Genomic DNA, 8,031 nt, shown 5'->3' with positions numbered 1-8,031 from the left:
TTAACCTAAAAATCTATTCCTAGTTACACAAAAATTTAATAGAAAGGATAAGAATAATTACCTTGACGCCTTGAGATGAAAATATTGATTTTTCTCCTCCTTTTCCCTTTTCTTTTCTCCCTTTCTTTTCTTTTCTTCTCTGCGTTTTTTTTTCCAGATCGTTCTTTCTTTTTCTTTTTTCTCACAAGCCGTTTGCGGCTTCACAGTTAGGGCACTTTGCCCCTTTTTTTAATTATATTATTTTATTTTATTATATTATTTGATTTTTTTTTCTTTTTCATTATTCTTAGCAATAAAATAATTCTTTATTAAATCTAAAAATTATGTCACTCATTCTTATAAGTCATATAAATTATTTACAAAATCTACTAAAAAGGTTAATATAAAAATAATAGTTGGAATTTCTAAAACGACTAAGAGGGTCGTTACAGCTATAAGTAAATCCCACTCGTAGTTTTCTTCATTTCCTTTATAAGTTATAGCTATATTATCAAGGGTTTGGGCTACCACTTTGAAGGGGTGAAGGAGTATACCTCCCGGTAAACGTTGATCGATGATACTTCTAGTTTCGGTCCTAATACCTCTGTATAAGCATTCTAGTAAAACCTTGTTGGTCATCACCTGAAATGGGCATGGTTCTAATACTTTTTCAAACTACAACCACATTTCCTCAAGTGTCTCATCCTCTACATGCTTAAGGTATGAGGGGATGGTCTGTGTGAAGTCTGCGGTTGTTTTCCATTCTTGTTACTCTGCATAAATACACAATTACACAAAACAATGAACCACAAAATAAAATAAAAAATTAGTAAAAGCTACATTACAAAGAACTTAAAACTATAAGTAACTACATTTTTACGTGACAACACTCCCTGGCAGTGGCTCCATTTTTTTTCTTTGATGCTTTGTTTTTATTTTTAATTTTAGCTCGTGATCAATGACACTAGTGTATAGTCTTAGTTTCTACGAATCGAAGCTAGTATAGTAACACAACCAAGGGGTGGGGTCGTGTCCATAGAGTGGTAGTGAAGGTATTAACTACTTAGAGTTTCATTCTAAATAGTGATAAATTAGGACATTTTCGAATACAAAAACAAACAAATTTAATTTGTGAAATCAACGTGTCAAATATTGATAAAGGGTTTTGTGACAAGTAATAGAATAGCAAAAAATAAAAAGGAAGATAAAATATGAGAGAGAGAGTTCTTGGGTGTGATTGCTATATGTTAAGATAAAAGTGGTGGGCGTATGCTTTAGGTAGCTAATTTCGCAAGGCAATGGTGATTAGCCTATGCTTTAGGTGAAAGGAAGTTCCTTCTGAGGAAATTTACCCCATATCACATGGGTTCTTCTTAGAGACCCACTCGTCTAAACTATCCATCCTACGCCTTATCCGCACTCACTCTTTCAATGGGAGTGCTTGAATAATGGACTAGGGCTCACCATCTCTCACTTAACCACATGTGAACCCACTACTTTGGAGATCAGTCTAGTGCTCTTAGTTTCACGACCTATCTGTTGAGTAAGCCGAAAATATATGGGAAGTTTTGTATTTACAGTTACAAACCTATTAGGTTAAACCACAACCACTAAGTGAAATCACCATTAAAATGCAATCTAAGCTACAATCTAGTAGGACCCAACAAATTAATCAACCCGTAATTTCTAAATCACACCCCAAAAATGAGTTTTTTTAGCCACACATCAAGAAATAATAAAATATACTTAAAATGACAAAGATATCAAGTGGGTATAATACATTTAATATTAAAAGTAGAAAAAAAGGTAAATGAAGAAGACCCACTTTCAAAATTATAAGAAGAACTTCTTTCTTCAAGCTTCCACAAAACCCTCTTTAAACTTGAGAGAAAACATAAGAAGAAAGTTTCTAAAATAAAACATCAAGTGTAAAATTGTTTTGCTCTCTAATTTTCTTTATCATAATTAAAGCATTCAATATTTATAGACTTCAAAATTTTGCTGGCGAATCTTTTCAGCATAGTTAGTCGTGATTCGTCAAATGATTCAGCGAATCACCCTTCGTTCAGTTCGTTACCGGTTGCATGATGCCTTCCTTGTCCTTGTGATCTTTATCGGTGGGCGATAATCTTCTATTTCGCCGAACTGATCAGTGAAGCCCCAATTCATGGCTCACTTGTTGTAACATAAGTCGAAACTTTGTTATTCGACGGATCACCAAGTGTGCTTGGCGATGCGCACCTTTGCATCTTCAACTCTTTTCTCCATTTTTCTTTCATTTTGTGCTTAACTATCCATGCTCCAACATAATCCAAAAATACGTGAAACTTAGGTGTTGTATAAGATATCGAGATAAAATAAACAATCGAGGATACTATTTGCATTAAAATAAGACCCTAGATGAGTCTAATTTGAGGACTCGTCAAGTATATGACTAATAATATTTTAAATAATACTTTTAAACGTTATTTAATAAGCCTAAGTTCTATTTTACAATTGTGCCATTTCTTAGTTAAGCCCTAAATTAATGTAATTAATGATAAGTTTTTCAAGATAATTTTAATCCATATAACACTATTTATTTTTGTGAGAATATAGAGGACTAACTAGCACACAAAACAAACAAATAACAGAGAAAAAAAATAATATAAGGATTTAATGAAGTTCAACGAGGCCTAATCCTCTAAGAAGAAAGAAAGGGCGTTCTCCACTATGAAATAAAAGAAGAAGTGTTTTCCTTACAATTTTCTCAAGCCACCAGGACTACATTGTGTCATGTACCATGCTTTTATAATCCCCAACTATATCTCTATATATAAATTTCAGTTGTCCCAAACCTATAAGGAAAAAGTTCTCCAAATTCAAGAAGGAAAATATATTAAGTTCCAAATCAATTTGGTCAAAAGGTTTTCTAAACCAAAAAGGATTATGAGTATTCTAAAATATACCAAGAAAAAATTCATAACACAATGAAGAGTTATTATAGAATTAATGCCTGTGATGCGTGAAGAATGTTTTTCTTTTTCAGAGTGAATTTTTTTTCAAGTAATAAAAATATAAAAATATATATATTTTTTTTCAAATTCAAACCAGACATTACTTAGAAAATTTGTATGGTATGACCTTGGTACAAACACCGTGTGGTTATGAAGGAAATAAAAAATATATCTTTAATTAGACTCACCACATATGGAAGTCTTTTGAACTCTTTATATCCATACAATAAATAATAGATTAATTGACAACCATTTGAGATAAAATGATAATATGAAATCAAGTTCAATCTTTGTCTCTACTTGCAATTTGGTTTTTTAAATTGTATTTTGGGCATATAATATAATACTCCCATAAGTTATGAAAACTATCAAATGTATCCCAATTTTTTATTTTTACAATCATACCACATAAAACAAACCTCCGGGCAAAACTTAAAAGAAAAATACAATATAAAAAAGTTATTTAAAAAAAATACAATATTTATTGTTCAAAGTTTATTTTGTTTAATGAAAAGATAATATTAAATATGAGTTGTAGTTAACTTTAATTTATTAACTCTTTAATAAAATTGACCGTGGTTAATAGAATTACTAAATATATTATCATGTTCACTTTTTGTATATATTTCATTAGTCCTTCCGTATCCTTGAAAAAAATTCTTTAGTTGTATCATTATTTTTTATATATTAAATATAAATTTGTAGGTCAATCTTGGTATTCGAAAAATCGGAAATCCTAATATGAAATTATCAAATCAACTTTTTTTGGAGAATTTGAGATTTCATCTCATAATTTTAAATCACAAGATGAAATCACTTATCCAATTTTCATCTATATGCCTACTAACTAAACATGGTAAATTTGATGAAAATTGAACAAACTTTGAATTAACATAGAGCACTTGACTTACTATGATTACTCTCCTAAAACTATGTTATAAATAAATATGTTAAAATATAAATTAGTTTGTGTGACCATTGAAACTATAATTTCTTTACAAGAATAAAAACAAAATTAATGTGAAGATGCTAGAAAAGTTTCTAAGAAGTTTGAGTTTCTCATGAAAATCATTGCACTTGTATTTGAAATCATAAGACTTATGGAAAAACAACTATTTCTTTACCTTTGATATACTATTACAACTTTGATTAATTTCATATTTTCTATTAGAGAATGGATAGGAACCATGAAATTACTCGTAGAAATGCAATAATGGCTATCCCCATATCTTCTATTGCACCACAAGGTGGTGTCTCATTGGTAAGCTTTGAAAAATTTTCTCGATTGTTTAACATACTTATTATAAGGTGTTTAGTTTATTTTTCAATTAAGAGATGTACAAATGTTTTGATCTATTCAGTAATAACTTTTTTATTTCATATTTTCTTCTAGAAAATGGATAAGCATCACAAAGTTGATCGTATAGATGCAATAATGGCAGTTCCTCTATCTTCGATTGCACCACAAACTGGTGTCTCATTGGTAAGCTTTAAAAAAATCCTTTACTCTTTAATATACTTATTATAAGGTTTTTTTAATTTTTTTTCTAGTAAGACATGTACACAAATCCTTTGATTTGTTTGGTAATAAATTTTTAAATATTAGTTATCTTATGGAAGAATGACAAAAAAAATCCTCCAGCAAAAAATCTATGTCGCATAACAACAACGACAACATTTAACTATAATTCAATCAAAATTAAAATAAAATAGGCTATGTGAACCCTCATTTCTGTATTTGACCTAAACGAATTGGCCTATAGTGACATAAATAATAAAAAAAGTAAAGTAGTAACTTAAATGCATATGGATAATAGAACTAGTAGTAGTAGTAGTATTAGAAGTTCTCTAACATGTTTGACGTCTCATTTAATTTTTATGATTATATCTAAGACCTCAAAGTTTGAAGGGATAAATAAATGATAAATTGTTTATGAATCTTTGAATAAACATCTCTGTATTATGATTATCTAATAAGATTTGAATGCTAAAATATAAGCNTGTGTGCGCCTACGTGTATTTAAATTCATAGCAAGCGAAAAATTTTGATTTTTTTTTGAAAGTCTTCTCATTCATTATTCCACAAAATTTATCATTTGTTAAAATATCTAACTATTTTTTTCATACTTTCAACTAGAATATGGATAAGCAGAACCAAGTTGATGGTGATGAGGATGCAACATTAATGGACATTTCGATATCTTTTGTTGCACTGGAAAAAGCAAGCATCGAATTTTCGCAGGTTCTCTTTGAAAGAGTTTCTCTAATGATAAGTTGCTTGTTTTTGTTTCTTTTAATGCATATACAACAATATTTTGAAGAATTCCTAAACAAAAATTTAATGTTAATTTCTTTTTGAAAGAAGAAAATGTTCTTCTATAAAGTTAAAACATATGATCTGTATGACAACAATATTTAAATATGTCATGCCTATCATAATAATATAAACGACAAGAAACCTAGTGTAATTTGATGAAATGAGGTATGAGAAGAATAAAGTGTACACAATCCTTATCAGCACCTTTGAGGTAGAGTACTTATTTTTTATAAACCCTTAGCTCCAAAAAGAAATTCTCCAAAGAAGTGTGTTTGTGTGTATATATATAACTTGTGTTTGTGTGTGCGTGTGGATGTGTATGCGCACGCGTTTGTGTATCTAAATTCCTAGCAAGCGATCATTTTTTTTAACTTCCTCTCAATCAGTCCACACAGTTATTAATTTTAAAAAATATCTAATTATTTTTTTCATACTTTTGAATAGAATATGGATAAGCAGTACCAAGTTGATGGTGATGAGGATGCAACATTAATTGACGTTCCGATATCTTTTATTGCACTCAAAAAAGCTAACACAGATATTATTAAGGTTCGCTTTGCAAAAGTTCCTCCAATTATAAGTTTTTTGTTTTTTTCTTTTAATACATGTATGATAATATTTTGATTAGTACATACACAAAATTTTAATGTTATTTCATTTTTATAACAAGAAAGATGTTCTTCTCAAAAGTTTAAAGATGTGATCTGTATCACAACACTATTTAAATACTTCATGTGAATAGTAATAGTAGTACTACTAAGAACAATAATAACAATAATAAACAACAAACCTAGTGTAATCCGACGAAATGGGATATGCAAAGAATAAAATGCACATAAACCTTACCATTACCTTTGAGGTAGAGTTGTTGTTTCTGATAAACCCTTAGAACAACAAAAAATTAGTCCAAAGAAGTGTGTGTGTGTTGTGTATATACATATAAAATACTTATAAAGGTCGTCTAGTAAGAGAATTCTCCTGTTTCATTCAAAATTTACTATACAAACAGGTTAGAAACAATTATAACTATGTGTGAACTATCCTTTTAGATAGAAGTAGAAGAAACACACTTCATCGTATTGTGTTGATCTTTTATAATATTGAATATTGATGCTCCAATATCTTGTGTACCACTTGATCACAAAATGTTGATACTCCCCCTTTGTATAGATAATTACCTTTTGAGAATTGATATTGGAAAATTTTGAATTCAATACATGTTGTTTTGGTGGCAGAATGAGATTGTACCAAAATATGCACTACATGCATACTCATACATTTGAACAAAGAAGGAAAAATTGGATCATCAGTAATATTTCTCGTCCAAGTTGCTTAATAATAGATTATGTAAGTTTCCTTTTTAATAATCAACATGTTTCCCTACAAACAAAAATGATTATGTATACTTTCTTTGATGAGTTTGTGATAAGAATTTAATAATTATTGACAAATAGGTCTACCTTCATTTGGAGACAAAAAAAAGTTTCGATTTTTGATAGAAGTGTATAAATTTGTTGTATATGGGGAAGTTCCTGAAATAGCAAAGAAATCGAGAGAAAATGAAGAAACATTTCAGGTTAGCCCAAAATTATTATATTATAATACATAATGGGATTGACTCTTTCCTACACTATCATTAATAATTTAATTTGCAGGCGACACCAAGGCGTAAACAACTTGTGCGCGGTAAAAAATTGATAAAAAACTATGTAGTTGGAACATGTACTAAATCTTATGATGGGGTATACATTAAGAATCGGGGAGAAGCTAAGTACTTATCTCAACGTGACATCCCTTCAAACATTGGTAAGCTAGTTACTATATATATATATATATATATATTTGAGTTTTTGTNAAAAAGATCAAGAGAAAATGAAGAAACATTACAGGTTAGCTCAAAATTATTATATTAGAATACATAATGAGATTGACTCTTTTCTACACTATCATTAATGATTTAATTTGCAGGCGACACCAAGGCGTAAACAACTTGTGCGCGGTAAAAAATTGATAAAAAACTATGTAGTTGGAACATGTACTAAATCTTATGATGGGGTATACATTAAGAATAGGGGAGAAGCTAAGTACTTATCTCAACGTGACATCCCTTCAAACATTGGTAAGCTAGTTACTATATATATATATATATATATATTTGTATTATTGTTGTTGTTTTCACCCTCATTATCTTTGCATTTGTTGATTTTTATTATTTTTTCATCTTTTTATGGACAGAAATAAAGAGAAAAAGAGGAAATGAAAATTTATATGGGCATCAACAAATGAAGTTAGGAGATGATGCAATGCTTGTCAACTCAGGAGATGCTACATTAAGTCCTCCAATACAATCTTTTCTTTACCTTTGGGATTTCGATCTCATACCCGAGGCACACAATGAAAATCTTTCTTAGAAAAATTATTATTATATTAGTTATTAAACTAAATATTTTTGAAAGTTATATTTCTTTGGTTATTTAAGAAAACTGTTTAATTTAGACATTGTAATGTAAATTATATTTAAAGTTCGATTTTACCATTTTTAAGACTAAGAATTTGATTTCGAAAAGCTTATTATATTATTTTTGTCCTAATAGTATTGCTCATATTAGCACAATAAAAGATAATAAAATTTGTTTAAATATTGATTCAACTTCATCCTCCTCCTTTTCTTCCTCCTCTTCTTCCTCTTCTTCTTCCTCTTATTCTTTAATAACAAATTATCAACGTACAATAATTTTT

The 8,031-nt window shown here is 29.2% G+C and overlaps 1 pseudogene; it reads left to right on the top strand.

Moving 5' to 3' along the window:
- Positions 1 to 7,703, top strand: part of LOC107023941 — a 34,558-nt pseudogene extending 26,855 nt beyond the window's left edge.
- The last annotated feature ends 328 nt before the right edge of the window (positions 7,704 to 8,031 follow it).

This window comes from Solanum pennellii, chromosome 1 (assembly GCF_001406875.1).
Source record: "Solanum pennellii chromosome 1, SPENNV200".
Lineage (NCBI taxonomy): Eukaryota > Viridiplantae > Streptophyta > Magnoliopsida > Solanales > Solanaceae > Solanum > Solanum pennellii.
This window is presented reverse-complemented; position numbering and strand designations above follow the sequence as displayed.